The sequence below is a fragment of the Scylla paramamosain genome, unplaced genomic scaffold (assembly GCF_035594125.1).
Source record: "Scylla paramamosain isolate STU-SP2022 unplaced genomic scaffold, ASM3559412v1 Contig7, whole genome shotgun sequence".
Lineage (NCBI taxonomy): Eukaryota > Metazoa > Arthropoda > Malacostraca > Decapoda > Portunidae > Scylla > Scylla paramamosain.
This window is the reverse complement of record NW_026973672.1, coordinates 782,501-801,200: the sequence shown is the minus strand read 5'-3', so window position 1 is coordinate 801,200 and position 18,700 is coordinate 782,501. Positions and strand designations below refer to the sequence as shown.

The following is an 18,700-nucleotide window of genomic DNA, read 5'->3' as shown; positions in this document are numbered from 1 at the left end:
GCATTAGAGAGAGAGAGAGAGAGAGAGAGAGAGAGAGAGAGAGAGAGAGAGAGAGAGAGAGAGAGAGAGAGAGAGAGAGAGAGAGAGAGAGAGTAAATTATTGGTGTTTATCATATTTTTTCCCATCATGTGCATTAGGGTCGCCATTCAGTGAGAGAGAGAGAGAGAGAGAGAGAGAGAGAGAGAGAGAGAGAGAGAGAGAGAGAGAGAGAGAGAGAGAGAGAGAGAGTAAAGGAGGAGGCAGTAGACACCTGCCGAAACGATAATTACTCCCAGTGAGGTGTGCAGCACTGTTCAGGGGGTGCTGTGAACTTATCATTAAACCCAGCTGTGACCTCACTGAACGTTTCCCTTTGTGTCTCACAACACAAGGGGGCAGTCACAGCCTGCCCTCTAAAGACAACTCTCTTCCTCCACACAAAACTACAAGCACCTAATAACACACACACACCCTTCACTCAAAAATTTTAAAATCATCATGGCGACTCCTACACCAGCCTCGGAGTCCTCATCTGGGGAGGGGACCATAAATGTCCCCAGGTCGGACTGCCTTTCTGTCGACTACCCTAAGTGTCTTGACACCCCCCTCAACTTTTTCTTCATTAACTTCTGCAAAATTCGCGGTCTAAGATCTAATTTTCAATCTGTAGAACACCACCTCTCCTCTTCTAAACCTCATCTTCTTTTCCTCACTGAAACTCAGGTGTCTGAGGCAACTGACACCTTTTCTGTTCCCTCCTACTTTCTCTATCCTCATTTTCGATCCAAAGCTGGATGCTGCGTTTATGTGCGCAATGACTTAATCTGCTCTCGTGCCCACGCTCTTGAATCTTCCGAGTTTTCCACCATCTGGCTACGACTACAGAGTCACTCTCATACTAAATTTATCTGTGCTGTATACCTCTCACCTAACTCCTCTGATTATAAGAAATTCTTTGACTACTTAACTTCCAAAGTGGAGCACATTCTGACCCTCTTCCCTTTTGCAGAGATCTCCATTCTTGGAGACTTCAATGTTCACCACCAGCTTTGGCTTTCCTCTCCCTTCACTGACCATCCTGGTGAACTAGCCTACAACTTTGCTATCCTCCATGACCTAGAGCAATTGGTGCAACATTCTTGACCTTTTCCTGACCTCTAATCCTTCTGCTTATGCTGTCACCCTTTCTTCTCCGTTGGGCTCCTCCGATCACAATCTCATATCTTTACCTTGTCCTATCGCTCCAATCCCTCCTCAGGATCCCCCTAAGCGAAGGTGCCTCTAGCGTTTTGCCTCTGCTAGTGGGGGGGACCTGAGGAGGTATTTTGCTGAATTTCCTTGGAATGACTACTGCTTCCGTGTCAGAGACCCGTCTTTGTGTGCAGAGCGCATAACAGAGGTGATAGTGTCTGGCATGGAGGCGTACATTCCTCACTCTTTTTCTCGTCCTAAACCTTCTAAACCTTGGTTTAACACAGCTTGTTCTCGTGCTATACATGATAGAGAGGTGGCCCACAAAAGGTACTTAAGCCTTCCATCACCAGAATCTCATGCACTTTATATTTTTGCCCAGAATCATGTTAAGTCTGTTCTCCAACTAGCCAAAAACTCCTTCATTAACAGAAAATGTCAAAACCTTTCAAGATCTAACTCCCCTCGTGATTTCTGGCATCTAGCCAAAAATATATCCATTAACTTTGCTTCTTCTTTCCCTCCTCTATTTCAACCAGATGGCACCACTGCTATCACATCTATTTCTAAAGCTGAACTCTTTGCTCAAACCTTTGCTAAAAACTCTATCTTGGACGATTCTGGGCTTGTTCCTCCCTCTCCTCCACCCTCTGACTATTTCATGCCACGTATTAAAATTGTTCGCAATGATGTTTTCCATGCCCTCGCTGGCCTAAACCCTCGGAAGGCTTATGGACCTGATGGGGTCCCTCCTATTGTTCTCCGAAACTGTGCCTCCGTGCTTGCACATTGTCTAGTCAAACTCTTTCAGCTCTGTCTGTTAACATCTATCTTTCCTTCTTGCTGGAAGTTTGCCTACATTCAACCTGTTCCTAAAAAGGGTGACCGTTCTAATCCTTCAAACTACCGTCCTATTGCTTTAATTTCCTGCCTATCTAAAGTTTTTGAATCTATCCTCAACAGGAAGATTCTTAAACATCTATCACTTGACAACCTTCTATCCGATCGCCAGTATGGGTTCCGTCAAGGCCGCTCTACTGGTGATCTTCTGGCTTTCCTTACTGAGTCTTGGTCATCCTCTTTTAGAGATTTTGGTGAAACTTTTGCTGTTGCCTTGGACATATCAAAAGCTTTTGATAGAGTCTGGCACAAAGCTTTGATTTCCAAACTACCCTCCTACGGTTTCTATCCTTCTCACTGTAACTTCATCTCAAGTTTCCTTTCTGACCGTTCTATTGCTGCTGTGGTAGACGGTCACTGTTCTTCTCCTAAATCTATTAACAGTGGTGTTCCTCAGGATTCTGTCCTGTCACCCACTCTCTTCTTATTATTCATTAATGATCTTCTAAACCAAACTTCTTGTCCTATCCACTCCTACGCTGATGATACCACCCTGCACTTTTCCACGTCTTTTCATAGACGTCCAACCCTTCAGGAGGTAAACATATCACGCAGGGAAGCAACAGAACGCTTGACTTCTGGTCTTTCTAAAATTTCTGATTGGGGCAGAGCAAACTTGGTATTGTTCAATGCCTCAAAAACTCAATTCCTCCATCTATCAACTCGACACAACCGGATACGGACAAGTGACGCCACCTACCCCTTCGTCCTTGCCCTGCAGGAGGTGAACGGCGCCGGATCGCTGTAAGTCAGGCAGGAACCAGATGGGGTAGCTTTTGATGAGTCGCTCACACGGCTCACACTCCGACCCATCCCCGCTGCCAGTCTGCAGACGAGACCCCACCACCTCTTATTAGTACTCCGTGACACTATGAATTGTGACCCTGCCTCTCGCACAAGCACCGTCCACATTTATATAAGGTACAAAGCACACCATACCTTGATAGGTTCCTGAGCATGTGTCTAATATTTTCCTGAAAACATGACTGCAATTGTCACACTGGCACTTATGAGTTTGTTCAGCTGAATAAGAACAAGAGAGAAGCTTTGAGTAATCATGCATTCATCACCCACAAGGCAACAGAATCTGGCGGACGTGATGAACTTTGCTCTCAACAAAATTTGGGAGGATGCGTAATCGTATGTACGTTAACTTGAATGCAATACAAAATTAATCTGAATAATCCAACAAGGCGCGAACCAATATAACTAAACGACAAAAACAGTTAATCTAAAATTACTACTACTGCTGCTACTACTACTACTACTACTACTACTACTACTACTACTACTACTACTACTATTACTACTACCACTACTACTGTAGTAGTGTGTAAATCAACTATCACTCTTCACTGTGGCTATTTACAACTCAAGAGGAAGTTCTATAAGGATGCTTGGCCTTACAACAACTCGTCCACATCAGTGAGATACAACAAGAGAAAAGAGAAAAGGGTGGAAAAAATAAATGACATGGTTTCTTTTCACAGGGTGAGCACTGCCCTGAGTGACAATGATGGATGAAGATTCAGTGGCTGGTAATGATGATGTCCTCTGCCGCTCTCTTACCTCATAAAACTATTACATTTCTTGGGTAAATATGCCATAAAAAGAAGAACAAAGATATTTGTTACTAGCACTACTATTAGAACTACCTAACAACAATAACGATACCAGTAAAATTCTCTCTCTCTCTCTCTCTCTCTCTCTCTCTCTCTCTCTCTCTCTCTCTCTCTCTCTCTCTCTCTCTCTCTCTCTCTCTTTCTCTATTATTATCATTATATCCCCATGTCGAAACACCATCAACAAACTTTTTTTTTTTAATGTAGGAGAGAGAGAGAGAGAGAGAGAGAGAGAGAGAGAGAGAGAGAGAGAGAGAGAGAGAGAGTGTGTGTGTGTGTGTGTGTGTGTGTGTGTGTGTGTGTGTGTGTGTGTGTGTGTGTGTGTGTGTGTGTGTGTGTGTGTGTGTGTGTGTGTGTGTGTGTGTGTGTGTGTGTGTGTGTGTGTGTGTGTGTGTGTGTGTGTGTGTGTGTGTGTGTGTGTGTGTGTGTGTGTGTGTGTGTGTGTGTGTGTGTGTGTGTGTGTGTGTGTGTGTGTGTGTGTGTGTGTGTGTGTGTGTGTCATGTTGAATTTATATGTTAAGACACCACAGACTTTTCATAAGATGGCGTACATTCCTTCCACCCTCCCTCCTCGTCGCCACACAGGCAGAGCATCACACACACACACACACACACACACACACACACACACACACACACACATATACACACACACAGGTCCCATTTCTCTATCTACAGACCATGTCACAATCTTCACTTAAAAAAAAATAGTGATAACTGAATTTTTTTTTTCCACAAGCAAGAATTTGACAACAACAACAACAAAAAAAAAAAAAACACTTTTTCTTCCTTTACGAACAAAAATGTTACAATGTCCGAGCCTTATATTTTACTCCATTTTTTTTTTTCCCTACATCACATGACATTTTTTCTCCCTCTTCTTCACCCAACTGACCTTAATTCCCGGATGTTGCTCTCTCCCACCTATCCCGCCCTCCCCTCCCGCTCCCAACTGATCCCGTCATCATCATCCATCTCCCGCCACTGCACCGTCGCCGCTGCTGCGTAAGGGAATCGCTCCAAATATCTCCCTCGGAAGTACCACTTAGTGTCAGAAATGTCGAGTGCAGACTGTAAACATCTCTCTCTCTCTCTCTCTCTCTCTCTCTCTCTCTCTCTCTCTCTCTCTCTCTCTCTCTCTCTCTCTGTCAGTATCCGATCTTTATCATCTGTCACAAAGCGTAACCATAACCTTACCGCCTCAGCCCGCCGCCCATCGCCGCCCGCACCTCATCACACCGTCACAGAATTTTATTTTTTTTTATGTAGGAAGGACACTGGCTAAGGGCAACAAAAATCCAATAAAAAAATATGCCCACTGAAATGGCAGTCCCACAAAAGGGTCAAAGCAGTGATAAAAAATTGATGAATAAGTGTCTTGAAACCTCCCTCTTGAAGGAATTCAAGTCATAGGAAGGTGGAAATACAGAAGCAGGCAGGGAGTTCCAGAGTTTACCAGAGAAAGGGATGAATGATTGAGAATACTGGTTAACTCTTGCGTTATAGAGGTGGACAGAATAGGGGTGCCAAACTCACTCTCTCTCTCTCTCTCTCTCTCTCTCTCTCTCTCTCTCTCTCTCTCTCTCTCTCTCTCTCTCTCTCTCTCTCTCTCTCTCTCTCTCTTATAGTAAATGACTGTCAATAAACCTCCTCCTCCTCCTCCTCCTCCTCCTCCTCTTCTTTTTATCTTCCTCTCTTTTCTTCGTCTTCCTAAACAGTTCTCTCTCTCTCTCTCTCTCTCTCTCTCTCTCTCTCTCTCTCTCTCTCTCTCTCTCTCTCTCTCTCTCTCTCTCTCTCCTTTTTTCTCCACACCTTTTCTTTCGTTTTTTTTTCTCTATATATACACTACCTTTATTACTCTCCTCCTCCTCGTCCTCCTCCTCCTCCTCGTCCTCCTTCTCCTCCTGCTCCTCAAGGAAAACGTAAAATAATCAAATAGAAAACGAGTAAAGAAATTCTCACTTTTATTTATTTTTCTTTCTTTTCTTTAGTTTCTACTTGAATTCCTTAAACGTATACTATTAAGAAAGATATTAAGACGTGTATTGATAACGAAAACGGAGGAAAAGTCAATTAGTAAGTGATAAAAGGGTTATTTCTCTCTTTATATTGCAATTCTACATTTTTATTTAGTTACCCCTTCAATTATTTCAAGGAGAACTATTACGGAACATACATAGACAGTTACGGAAAATGGAGGAAACGCTAATTTGTAAGCGAGAGAGAGAGAGAGAGAGAGAGAGAGAGAGAGAGAGAGAGAGAGAGAGAGAGAGAGAGAGAGGAGTTTAAAAAGCTGCGGATATGAAAGATTGAGGGGAGAGGAGAGAGTGAAAGCCAAAGACAACAACAACAACAGCAACAACAACAGCAACAACAACAACAACAACCTACTACTACTACTACTACTACTGTTCATCGTCTTCTTTTGCTCTTCTTATTCATCTTTTCTTTTCTCTCTTTTATTCCCTCTCTATTTATCACTCGTTCCATATATACATTACCTTTATTACTCTCCTCCTCCTCCTCCTCCTCCTACCGAATTTTATCCAGAAAACTCTCATTTGAATATATACGAAGAGAGAGAGAGAGAGAGAGAGAGAGAGAGAGAGAGAGAGAGAGAGAGAGAGAGAGAGAGAGAGAGAGAGAGAGAGAGAGGGGGGGGGGGGGAGGGGAAGGGGCGCAGTAACACCATCATCAGAGGAAAGGGAGACGATGTTTTTTCTCTCTCTCTCTCTCTCTCTCTCTCTCTCTCTCTCTCTCTCTCTCTCTCTCTCTCTCTCTCTCTCTCTCTCTCTCTCTCTCTCTTCGTATATATTCAAATGAGAGTTTTCCGTTTGGTGGAAACAATAGCTGTGCATGTACCCTGAGTGAAAGTTTTGTGAACATGATTGTATCCAAGTCGCTCCAAGGAAGTGAATGACTCCACGTATTAATAATCTTTTCATTATTAGTTCACAAGCTGTTCGTGATTGCGACCAAACAAATCATTCTTAAGATGGGAGAAGTGTTAATGAATACATCTCAGATTAAAACAAAACAAAAAAAGTGTGGAAACGAGAATATAGAGGATTTACCATATATATATATATATATATATATATATATATATATATATATATATATATATATATATATATATATATATATATATATATATATATATATGGTAAATCCTCTATATTCTCGTTTCCACACTTTTTTTTTTTTTTTTTTTACCTGAGATGTATTCATGAACACTTCTCCCATCTTAAGAAGCATTTGTTTGGTCGCAATCACGAACAGTTTGTGAACTAATGATGAAAAGATCATTAATCTTGCCACGTGGTTAAGCACCATGAATGTATTAGGTGAGTTCGGATCAGCTGTCAGGGTTTGCCAAACTAATCAGTATACGAGTAGTTATTGCCAAGGAATTGACATTTCTGTGGTACTGCTGTATTCCCTTGTATTATTTTGACGTAGCTGTGTGCATATGTGTGTATGTTTCCATTCTGTTGTGCGTATAATCTGATGATTCGAAACCGATGCGTATCCATTCCAAGACATATTCCAAGCCTTTCATCTCCTTACCGGTAGCCAAGAAATTCCTCTCTTTTTCAGAACGTCATTGTACGACAGAGTAGCCAGCTAAACAGCCGAGCCCTCAGCGTGCGCCTCCCGCCGGACAAGGGACCCTACATCCAACACTACCTCATTGAGATCCACAACGAAGGCTCCTCCTACTCACTCCAAGCTTCTGAAAACCGCTTCGACACCCTTCCTTCGCTCATCACCTATTATTCTCAGTGCTGGTGAGGACAGAGAGGAGGCTGGACGTTATGTCTAACCACTGTGCTGCGTGTTTTTTGTTCACCAACTCTCCATATCCCAGGATGAAGTTGTGTGGGTGTGTGTGTGTCTGTGTGGGTAGGTGTGTGTGTGTGTGTGTGTGTGTGTGTAAAACGTACCCAGGAAGGCCACTCGCGTAATATATATGAGGATTAATTTGCCTTGTTGTCAAGTCATGGCTTTCTTGCAATGCATCCCGAGCTCCTGCAGGTAATAACGGGACGCGCTCAGTCCAGGGATGATGTAGGAGTGGGTGGCGCCTTCATACCTTTTTGTTGTCTTTTCAGCGAAGAGTTGCTGGCTCAGCTCAAGCTTCCTCGCACCATCCAGGAGGCCAAGACCCGCCATGAACTCGGCTCTCTCTCGCTGCTCGGACAAGGTGAGCATCAAACACTTACGTGGTCGTGAAATGTAATTGAAGTGTAATGAGCGAGAGGAGGATTCTCCACTTCAATGGTGGAATGACCTCTGCCTTTCTACGAATGTGTGGGTAGTTTGATGGCCCGGGAAGTTAATAATCCTTGACTGCAATGCCTCATTCATGACATCTGCTTACCCCAGTGAATGTCCACGATGTCACCACTACGATGGCCAGTTATAAGACTGCCATAGCGACTGAGTTGGTGCAAAAAGTATCCCCTACCTGGCGGACAGTACCTCCTTGCCCACGAGATCATCCCTTTCATTCTGTGTAACTTAATATAATCAAGCGTTGTTGAAGCGTGATCAGACGCATGTTAACGGGAGGTCATTGAACTGAAGAGGGGAAGAGGTTTGATGGGAGGAGACATTGGTAATACTGCATACTAGTTTCCAGAAGTGTTGGACGTGCTTGAATCATACTTTGTTGTGCAGTATTTTTGAGACATAGACGTTGATTTGGCGCGCTCAAAAAACACGCGAAAATTTGACTTTCCGGGGAGAATGGTGGCTTCGGCCGCCCAAAACCTGCAGATGGCACTCTCTCTCTCTCTCTCTCTCTCTCTCTCTCTCTCTCTCTCTCTCTCTCTCTCTCTCTCTCTCTCTCTCTCTCTCTCTCTCTTCCCCCTCCCTCTCTCCCCATTCTCTCTCTTCCCCCCTCCCTCCCTCCCCATTCCCTCTCCCTATTTTCTCTTCCCCTTCCCTCCCTCCCCATTCCCTCTCTCTCCCCATTCCTTCCCTCCTCTCCCCCTTCCCTTCATCCTTACATTTCCTCCCTCCCTCCATCTCCCTCATCCCTTTCTATTTCATTTTGTTTTTTATTTATTTATTTATTTTTATTTATTCATTTAATTTGTTTTTATTTAAGAGGGGTACCTGCCAAGGCCAACAAAATTGGAAAGAAAAAAATGTTCCCTGAGGCGCCGGTCCCCAAACTGAGTCAGAAACGATTGTCAAAAATTAGAGGATGAGTGTCTTGAAGCTTCCCTCTTGCGAGAGTAGTCTTGATAAGCGTCCACAGTGTTAGACGAAGACTTTGACTTGTGTTGATGAGGGGAGTAACAGTCTTCGGAGCTTTGTTCTTTATTAACAATATGTACAGAAAGAAGGGCAAGGAAAAGATGTCTCAGAGTGGTTAGTAATTAAGGAAAGATGTGCCAAACAGTTGTACAAGGGCTTAGCATTGACGTGTTTGGGCAAAGCACCTTATCTATTTCTGTCTTTAAGGTATACGTGGAAACAATGAAGGAAGTGATGATATTGCGTGGCTTGCATCCGTTGTTGTCATGGTTGGACACAAAACAAAGAGTAGAAGAAGAAGATGATAAGGAGAAGAAAAGAATACGTTCGAGAAGAATTACTTGAAGAAAAAAAAAAAGGAGGGGAAATGAATATAAAAAAAAGTTGAAGAAAATGATAAGCGTTATGTGATGGTCATTGTCTCTTATTTCCGAACACTCTACTAAAGTGGACTCTAAATGAAGTTGATTGTCTAATTATTATTAATTATATTATAGAAGAAAAGGAAAACTGAACACACACACACACACACACACACACACACACACACACACACACACACACACACACACACACACACACACACACTGAAATATTCTTTTTCAAAATATTTCGCAAGAACACTATCAAGACTTCCGTCATTATGTAACGCATCCATATATATATATACGTATATATATATATATATATATATATATATATATATATATATATATATATATATATATATATATATATATATATATATATATATATATATATATATATATATATATATATATATATATATATATAACACATTTAACATCAGGTCACAAGCACACAGCGAACATCAATATGGACCCAAGTCTCAAACTCACACATCAAATTACAATATAGAAATATATCTGTGTATAAATACATCAGATTACAATATAATAAATATATCTCTATACAAGCACAGCCTGTGTTACCTTACAGAACTTTTCAGTCCCATGGATGTACCTGTGTACTGCTTTGTACATAACCATTGCTGCAACCTCTGCTCTTAACCTAATGACATTCATCCAAGTGTCCTTAATTCATTGTCCTTAATCCACACTATTTTCTTAATTCAATGTCCTTAATCCACACTATTTTCTTAATTCATTGTCCTTAATCCAGACTATTTCCTTAATCTAGTGTCCTTAATCCAGACTATTTCCTTAATATAGTGTCCTTAATCCAGACTATTTCCTTAATATAGTGTCCTTAATCCAGACTATTTCCTTAATATAGTGTCCTTAATCCAGACTATTTCCTTAATATAGTGTCCTTAATCCAGACTATTTCCTTAATATAGTGTCCTTAATCCAGACTATTTCCTTAATATAGTGTCCTTAATCCAGACTATTTCCTTAATATAGTGTCCTTAATCCAGACTATTTCCTTAATATAGTGTCCTTAATCCAGACTATTGTCCTTAATCCAGACTATTTACTTAATCTACTGTCCTTAATCCAAATTATGTCCTTAATCTACTCTCCTTAATTGTAGATTCCTTAATTATAATATCCTTAACGACAACATTTTCTTAATCAGTGTATAATCCTCAATCCAGTCTATTTTCTTAATTTACTCTCCTAAATCTGTACTATTTTCTTTATCTGCCATCCTTAAGACGGTAGACAAAGTAGATCATCTACTTAATCTACTGTCGTTAATCCAGACTATTTTTTTTATTTACTATCCTTAATGTAGACAATTTTCTTCATCTACTATTCTTAATGTAGACTACTTTCTTGAAGTAATATCCTTCATCCAGTCTATCTTCTTAATGTAATATTCTTAATCCAGACCTCTTTCTTAATTTACTATCCTTAATACAAACTATTTACTTGATCTACTATCCTTAATCCAGATTGTTTTCTTAGTCTATCAACCTTGATCTTAATTTCCTTAATCCAGACCATTTTCTTAATCTGTTATCCTTAATTCAGACTATTTTCTTGATTTATTATCTCTAATCCAGTTTATTTTCTTAATCTACTTTTCTTAATTCAGACTCTTTCCTTGATCTACCATCCTTAATCCTGATTTTTTTTGTTAATGCATTAATCTCAATTTAGACTATTTTTGATTCAGACTTTTTTAATCTACTATCCTGAATCCAGACTATTTTCTTAGTCTACCATTCTTAATCCAGACCATTTTATTAATTTGATATTTTTATTTTATTTTCCTTATTTTGTTATCCTTAATCTTCATTTCTTAGTGTAATATTTTCTTATGCAGACTATTTTCTTAACTAATATCCTTAATCCAGACTATTTTCTTAATCTACTATCCTTTATCTTAATAACCTTGATTTACTGTCCATAATCTTGATTTTCTTAGTCTAATATCCTTAATGAAGAACACAGTTTTATATCCTTAATCCAGACTATTTTTTCTACTCTATTGACTGCTCCTATTTTCGTTTTGGGATCTTCTTTGAGCGGGATTTTTATTCATCTATTTCTTGCCTCTGCTGACCTCCCTGATGGATAACAAATCAAAACAAAACAAAAAAATCAGTCAATCAATAAAATCAAGGCGGAGGCTGAGAGGACGCGGCACCTCTGGGCGTACGCAGACGGAGGACGTCAGTGAGGATGTCGAAGCGGTATCGTTTTCCGTTGAGCGTCAAGGTCATGGACAAATCATCATAATCTATCGCTGCTTGTAATTTACACAGCAGCGTTCGTCCAAACACGAAATCAAACCAGTGGCGCATGTATATCGTGTCCATCTTTCTCAGAGTGTCTGTGCCGCTGCCAAAGTGCAGCAGGACTCGTTTCGGCAGCACAGTCGATTTGCCTGTCCTGCACAGCATCTTGTCCTGACCAGTCTTAGTGATAGAGAATGTTGACGCGTTACCAGTGTTCACCATCACCGTCAGCGGCTCCTCGATGCCTAACGCTCGTGCGGCAAACATGAACGTTTTGCGTTGTGTGTCCGAAGGTTGTCTCCGCCGCAGACGTTTTGGGTGACGCAGGAACAGGATGCTGCTGTCGTCGGGATGGAACTCCTGCCGCACCTCGGCCTCCTGCAGGCGGCTCATGGACATAACTATTAGGTCCAAGGAGTGCTTCCTCACATCCCCGCGTACAATGACCGTCATGCGCGTGTTGACCGCCACGTAGCGACGCAGCATCACCACCACCTCGTCCAGCTCGATCACGTCCAACTCCAGCATGCCAGCCCAGGTAAACAAGTATTTCTTTACCGTCTCTTGCTTGCCCGTGACGATTCCCAGCCTCCGGGCCAGTGTTAGCCTCATGAGGCTGCATGAGGAGCCGCTGTCAAGCTGGACAAGGCACGGGTGGCCGCGCACGGTCGCGGACACCAGGTTTTCTTTCCCAATATTAAGACGGCACCACCTGCTCACGTTCCTCTCCTTGCTGACTCTCTTGGCATCCACCATCAGCCTCACCACGTCGTCTTTGTACCACCCTCTCATCTTCCATCTCTTGATGCCGTGCTTAACGCATTGACAGCACTCCATCTTCCCCCCCTTCTTTCGTTCTCTCCTGCCCTCCCCCCTGCTCTTCTTTGCCTGCTTCTCGTCGTCCTCCGCGTCCTGCCTCTTCCTCTTCTTGTCCTGCTTCGCGTCGTCGTCCTTAACCTGCCTCTTCCTCTTCTTGTCCTGCTTCTCGTCGTCCTCCGTGTCTAGCCTCTTCCTCTTCTTGTCCTGCTTCTCGTCATCGTCCGTAACCTGCCTCTGCCTCTTCTTGTTCTGCTTCTCGTCGTCGTCATTAACCTGCCTCTTCCTTTTCTTGTCCTGGTTTTCCGTTTCCTCCGTGTCTTGTTTCTTCCTCTTGTTCTGTTTCTCGTCGTCGTCCTTGTTCTGCCTCTTTCTCTTCTTGGTGCGGTCCATAATCGAATGAAAACACTCCACGCTCATCGTTTTCTTGCCTTTGATGTCATTCCCGTCCCTCTGATTTTTGTGTTCTCGCCGGCTCGCGCGATGTTTCATCTCTGCACAGCCTTCAGTGACCGTCTTCTCGTGGCTGGTGCAGTCTTCGAGGCTCTCCAGCCGCCTCTTCTTCTTGTTCTTGGTCGTCACTTTCTCCTTAGCGCTCCCCTTCTCACCGAGGGTCTCTTGGGCGTCCATTGCTTGTCGTTTCCTCTTGTTGTTGTTGAATCTCGTATTATGGAGTGTTGTGCCAAAATCTTCAGTAGAAAATCCAGGTATTGCACAGTCTTACTGGGAACCTGTTCGTCAGAGGGTATGGTATACCTTTGCGCCCCCTTCTTGGAGCACTCAGCAGCTTGGAGCTAAAGACTTCGGCACCCACCAGGCGCACCAATCAGAGGCCTCGATTCTAGAATGTGATAAGGTCTTTAGCCAATCAGATACAAGAATGAAACAAAATATAAAATTATGATTATTTTTCATTAGCGGCAGTGATGCACTTTTCAATGAATTATGCTGAATCACTGCAATGAAGACTCTCTTCAAAAGCATAGAAGTAATACATTTATTTGATTTAGTATATCTAATTCTCTAAATATTAATTCTATCAGTCACTTATCTGTGTTATTTGGCTCACACTTCATACATCAGCAGCTGTGCACTAATATCGCACTAACATTTGGCGCCACCACGGTCTGTCAGCCATTTAGAGCCGTGGAAAACCTCGCCAACAATGCCCATTCACACAACGTAACTGACGTGTAGTTTTGGCTCAGCTAAAATGACTTCCACTGCCACATTCTCGTGTCACTGTGCCGAGGAGAGCAAGTTCAGTCCCGCGCTTACAATGCCAAGGGTAGAACTCGAGCCGTGACCCTTACGTGCATCAGTGAGGAAGAAGGAAGAGCAGGAGGGGGATCATTATGAGCTGAGGACACAGTATGTTTGGCTTGTGTGCGTTTTAAGCCATTATTATCTAAGTTATAAGATTTTCTTAACGAATGAGTTGGTGCAAGTAGTGTCCCCTACCTGGCGGGCAGTACCTCTCGCCCAAGAGAACATTCCTTTCATTGTCTGTGTAACTTAACGTTGTTGTGGCGTGAGCAGACGCATGTTAATGGGAGGTCATTAAACTGGAGAGGGGGGGAAGACTTTTGATGAAAGGAGTAATACTGTAAGCTAGTTTCCACAAGTGTCGGATGTGCTTGAATCATTCTTTGTTGTGCAGCGTTTTTAAGACATAGAAGTCATAGATGTTAGTTTGGCGCGCTTAAAAACACGCGAAAATTTGACTACTGGGGCAGAATGATGGCTCCGGGAGGCAGAAAACTGCAGACGGCTCTCTCTCTCTCTCTCTCTCTCTCTCTCTCTCTCTCTCTCTCTCTCTCTCTCTCTCTCTCTCTCTCTCTCTCTCTCTCTCTCTCTCTCTCTCTCTCTCTCTCTCTCTCTCTCTCTCTCATTTTCCAGGAGGGGCACCTGACAAAGGCAACAAAATTACGAAGAAAAATGTCCCCTGAAGTGCCGGTCCCTAAACAGAGTCGGAAACGATCGTCAAAAATTGTGGGAGTGTCTTGAAGCTTCCCTCTTGAGAGAGTCCATAGAGTGTTGATAAGTGTTCACAGTGTAAGATGGCAACTTTGGCTTGTGTTGATGAGGGGAGTAACAGTCTTCAGAGCTTTGTTCTTAATATACAATATGTACACAAAGACGGGGAAGGAAAACATGTCTCTGAGTGGTTACCAATTTTTGGGGACAACACTTTATCTATTTCTATTTTTTCTTTTAACTATACGTAGAAAAAAAATAAGGAAATGATGATATTGCGTGGCTTATCATAAAGATTGTTTTCATAAAGATTGTTTTGTTAGGGGTAAGGAGAGGGAGAGGGAGAGGGAGGAGGGATGGTGCGAAACATTTTAAAGGACTAGTCTGTATACACGAGAGCAAAAATTAATGCAAAGGAAGAACAAACAACAGCAGATTTTGTGTCCCTTCCGTGGCTGTTTGTGATAAGGAGTAGTAGTAGTAGTAGTAGTAGTAGTAGTGGAGGTAGATGTGGCTGTGAATGTTCTCGGATTTTTAGAGAGAGAGAGAGAGAGAGAGAGAGAGAGAGAGAGAGAGAGAGAGAGAGAGAGAGAGAGAGAGAGAGAGGAATTAATTGTGAAGGTTAAGGGAGTGATGGGGCGAAGAGAAGGTCAGGAAAAAGCCAAGAGATGGAAGAAAGTGGATGTAGGTGATTGGGAAGCATATGGAGTGGTGGAAGTGAAAAGATATGTGGATGGAATGTGAGAGGAGAGAAGGGGAGAAGAGAAACTGTTAAGGGGAGGGAGAAGGGGATAAAGAGGGAGAAAAAGGCGGGATGGGTGAGTCGGGAGGGAAAAGAGGAGTAGTAAGAATGGTAAAGAGAAGAGTGAAAGCAAATGGACACAGAAGAGGAGTGAGAGTGAGTGGGGAGAGGAAGGGGAGTTAGTGGGGAGGAAAAAGGAGTGGGCGTTAGTGGGGAGGGAAGGGGAGTGGGTGATAGTGGGAAATGGGAGTAGATAGGAAAGGCGAGGCGGGGAGTTATCGCTGCCATTGCAGAGAAGATGGGTGTCTCCTTTACTCCCCTACCCCCCAATCCTCTCTGCTCCTCCTTCCCTCCCCACCTCCCCTTCCCCCCTCCTCACCTCCTTTGCACGTAAATGATAACACAGAATTATCATCAATCTTCGCTCAAGCACCAGGCGATATTCACTTGTTTTATCCTGCCGCCTTTATTTCTCCTCCCCTCTCCTCCCAACCCCTCTGTAATCCCCCATACGCCCCTCCCCCCGTCTGTCTCTTATTTGTTTATCTACAGCACTTCAACTCTTTCTGTCTGTAAACTGCTATTAGTGGAAATAATGAAGGAAGTGATGATATGGCGTGGCTTGACTTCGTTGTTGTGATGATTGGACACAAAAACAAGTTGAAAAAGAGAAGTTGAAAAAAAATACGTTGAAGAAAATGAGATGAAGAAGAAAAAAAGGAAAGAAGTTCAAGAAAATAAGTAACCGTTGTGTGTTGATAAATGTCTCTCATATCTGAAGACTAGCTACATTTTTGTAAATGAAGTTGATTGTCTATTATTGACTGTATAATAGAAAGCACACACACACACACACACACACACACACACACACACACACACACACACACACACACACACACACACACACACACACACACACACACACACACTGAAACAGTTTCTTTTCCATCATTTTTCAGAACACTGTACAGTCCTTAATCCAGATTATTTTCTTAATCTGTCATCCTTAATCCACAATGCTTTCTTAATCTAACATCCTTAATCTCAATTTCCTTAATCTGTTATTCTTAATCCATACTATTTTCTTAATCTATTATCCTTAAGCTAGACTATTGTCTTAATCTACTTTCCTAAATTTAGACTATTTTATTAATGTACTGTTTTTAATTCAGACTAAATTCTTAATTTACTATCCTTAATCCAGACTATTTCTTTAATCTACTATCTTTAATCCAGACTATTTTATTCATCTAATATCCTTTATCTTAATTTACTTAATCTAGTATCCTTATTTTTAATTTCTTAGTGTAATATCATTTTTCCATGGTATTTTCTTAACGAATATCCTTAATCCAGATTATTATTTTTTTGTTTATATACGGTTATTAATTTTAATTTTCTTAATTTATCCTCCCCATCTGGGGAGAGGACCATAAATGTCCCCAGGTCGGACTGCCTTTCTGTCGACGACCCTAAGTGTCTTGACACCCCCCTCAATTTTTTCTTCATTAACACCTGCAACATTCGCGGTCTAAGATCTAATTTTCAATCTGTAGAACACCACCTCTCCTCTTCTAAACCTCATCTTCTTTTCCTCACTGAAACTCAGGTGTCTGAGGCAACTGACAGTAGCCCCTTTTCTGTTCCCTCCTACTTTCTCTATCCTCATTTTCGATCCAAAGCTGGATGCTGCGTTTATGTGCGCAATGACTTAACCTGCTCTCGTGCCCACGCTCTTGAATCTTCCGAGTTTTCCACCATCCGGCTACGACTACAGAGTCACTCTCAAACTAAATTTATCTGTGCTGTATACCTCTCACCTAACTCCTCTGACAATAAGAAATTCTTTGACTACTTAACTTCCAAAGTGGAGCACATTCTGACCCTCTTCCCTTTGCAGAGATCTCCATTCTTGGAGACTTCAATGTTCACCACCAGCTTTGGCTTTCCTCTCCCTTCACTGACCATCCTGGTGAACTAGCCTACAACTTTGCTATCCTCCACGACCTAGAGCAATTGGTGCAACACCCTACTCGTATTCCTGACCGTCTTGGAGATACGCCAACATTCTTGACCTTTTCCTGACATGTTATCCTTCTACTTATGCTGTTGCTGTCACCCTTTCTTCTCCGATGGGCTCCTCTGATCACTTTCTCATATCTTTATCTTGTTCTATCGCTCCAATCCCTCCTCAGGATCCCCCTAAGCGAAGGTGCCTCTGGCGTTTTGCCTTTTTTTATTTTATTTTTTTTGATAGAGACTGGCACAAAGCTTTAATTTCCAAACTACCCTCCTATGGCTTCTCTCCTTCTCTCTGGAACTTCATCTCAAGTTTCCTTTCTGACCGTTCTATTGCTGCTGTGGTAGACGGTCACTGTTCTTCTCCTAAATCTATTAACAGTGGTGTTCCTCAGGGTTCTGTCCTATCACCCACCCTCTTCTTATTATTCATTAATGATCTTCTAAACCAAACTTCTTGTCCTATCCAATCCTACGCTGATGATACCACCCTGCATTTTTGCACGTCTTTTCATAGACGTCCAACCCTTCAGGAGGTAAACATTTCACGCAGGGAAGCCACAGAACGCTTGACTTCTGATCTTTCTAAAATTTCTGATTGGGTCAGAGCAAACTTGGTATTGTTCAATGCCTCAAAAACTCAAGTCCTCCATCTATCAACTCGACACAACCTTCCAGACAACTATCCCCTCTTCTTCAATGACACTCAACTGTCCTCCTCTTCTACAGTGAACATCCTTAGTCTGTCCTTTACTTATAATCTGAGCTGGAAACTTCACATGTCATCTCTACCTAAAACAGCTTCTATGAAGTTAAGCGTTCTGAGACGTCTCCGCCAGTTTTTCTCACCCCCCCCAGCTGCTAACTCTGTGCAAGGGCCTTATCCGTCCATGTATGGAGTATGCTTCACATGTCTGAGGGGGTTCCACTCATACTGATCTTCTAGACAGGGTGGAATCAAAAGCTTTTCGTCTCATCAACTCCTCTCCTCTAACTGACTGTCTTCAGCCCCTCTCTCACCGCCGCAATGTTGCATATCTAGCTGTCTTCTACCGCTATTTTCATGCTAACTGCTCTTCTGATCTTGCTAACTGCATGCCCCCCTCCTCCCGCGGCCTCGCTGCACAAGACTTTCTTCTTTTTCTCACCCCTATTCTGTCCAACTCTCTAACGCAAAAGTTAACCAGTACTCTCAATCATTCATCCCTTTCTCTGATAAACTCTGGAACTCCTTGCCTGCTTCTGTATTTCCACCTTCCTATGACTTGAATTCCTTCAAGAGGAAGGTTTCAAGACACTTGTTCATCAATTTTTGACCACTGCTTTGACCCTTTTATGGGACTGGCATTCAGTGGGCATTTTTTTATTGATTTTTGTTGCCCTTGGCCTTCCAAGGACACTGTTGCCAGTGTCCTTCCTACATTAACACACACACACACACACACACACACACACACACACACACACACACGGTGAAAGAAACTGAGAATAAAAAACAAACATAAAACAGACGG

The 18,700-nt window shown here is 42.4% G+C and overlaps 1 protein-coding gene and 1 long non-coding RNA gene across 5 annotated transcripts in view; one reads left to right on the top strand and one right to left on the bottom strand.

Annotated features, from left to right (window-relative positions):
- LOC135096770 (uncharacterized) overlaps positions 1 to 18,700 on the bottom strand; it is a 114,208-nt gene that overhangs the window by 5,196 nt on the left and 90,312 nt on the right. The window lies entirely within an intron of this gene.
- LOC135096771 (uncharacterized) overlaps positions 1 to 18,700 on the top strand; it is a 69,758-nt gene that overhangs the window by 12,990 nt on the left and 38,068 nt on the right. For 2 of the 4 annotated variants that reach the window (XR_010265000.1, XR_010264999.1), the window contains exons 2-3: positions 7,294 to 7,484; positions 7,809 to 7,900. This is a non-coding gene — a long non-coding RNA (uncharacterized LOC135096771). Of the gene's footprint in view, positions 1 to 7,293; positions 7,485 to 7,808; positions 8,217 to 9,168; positions 9,188 to 18,700 lie in introns of those variants that run through there. The other 2 variants (XR_010265001.1, XR_010264998.1) reach the window with 2 other exon arrangements.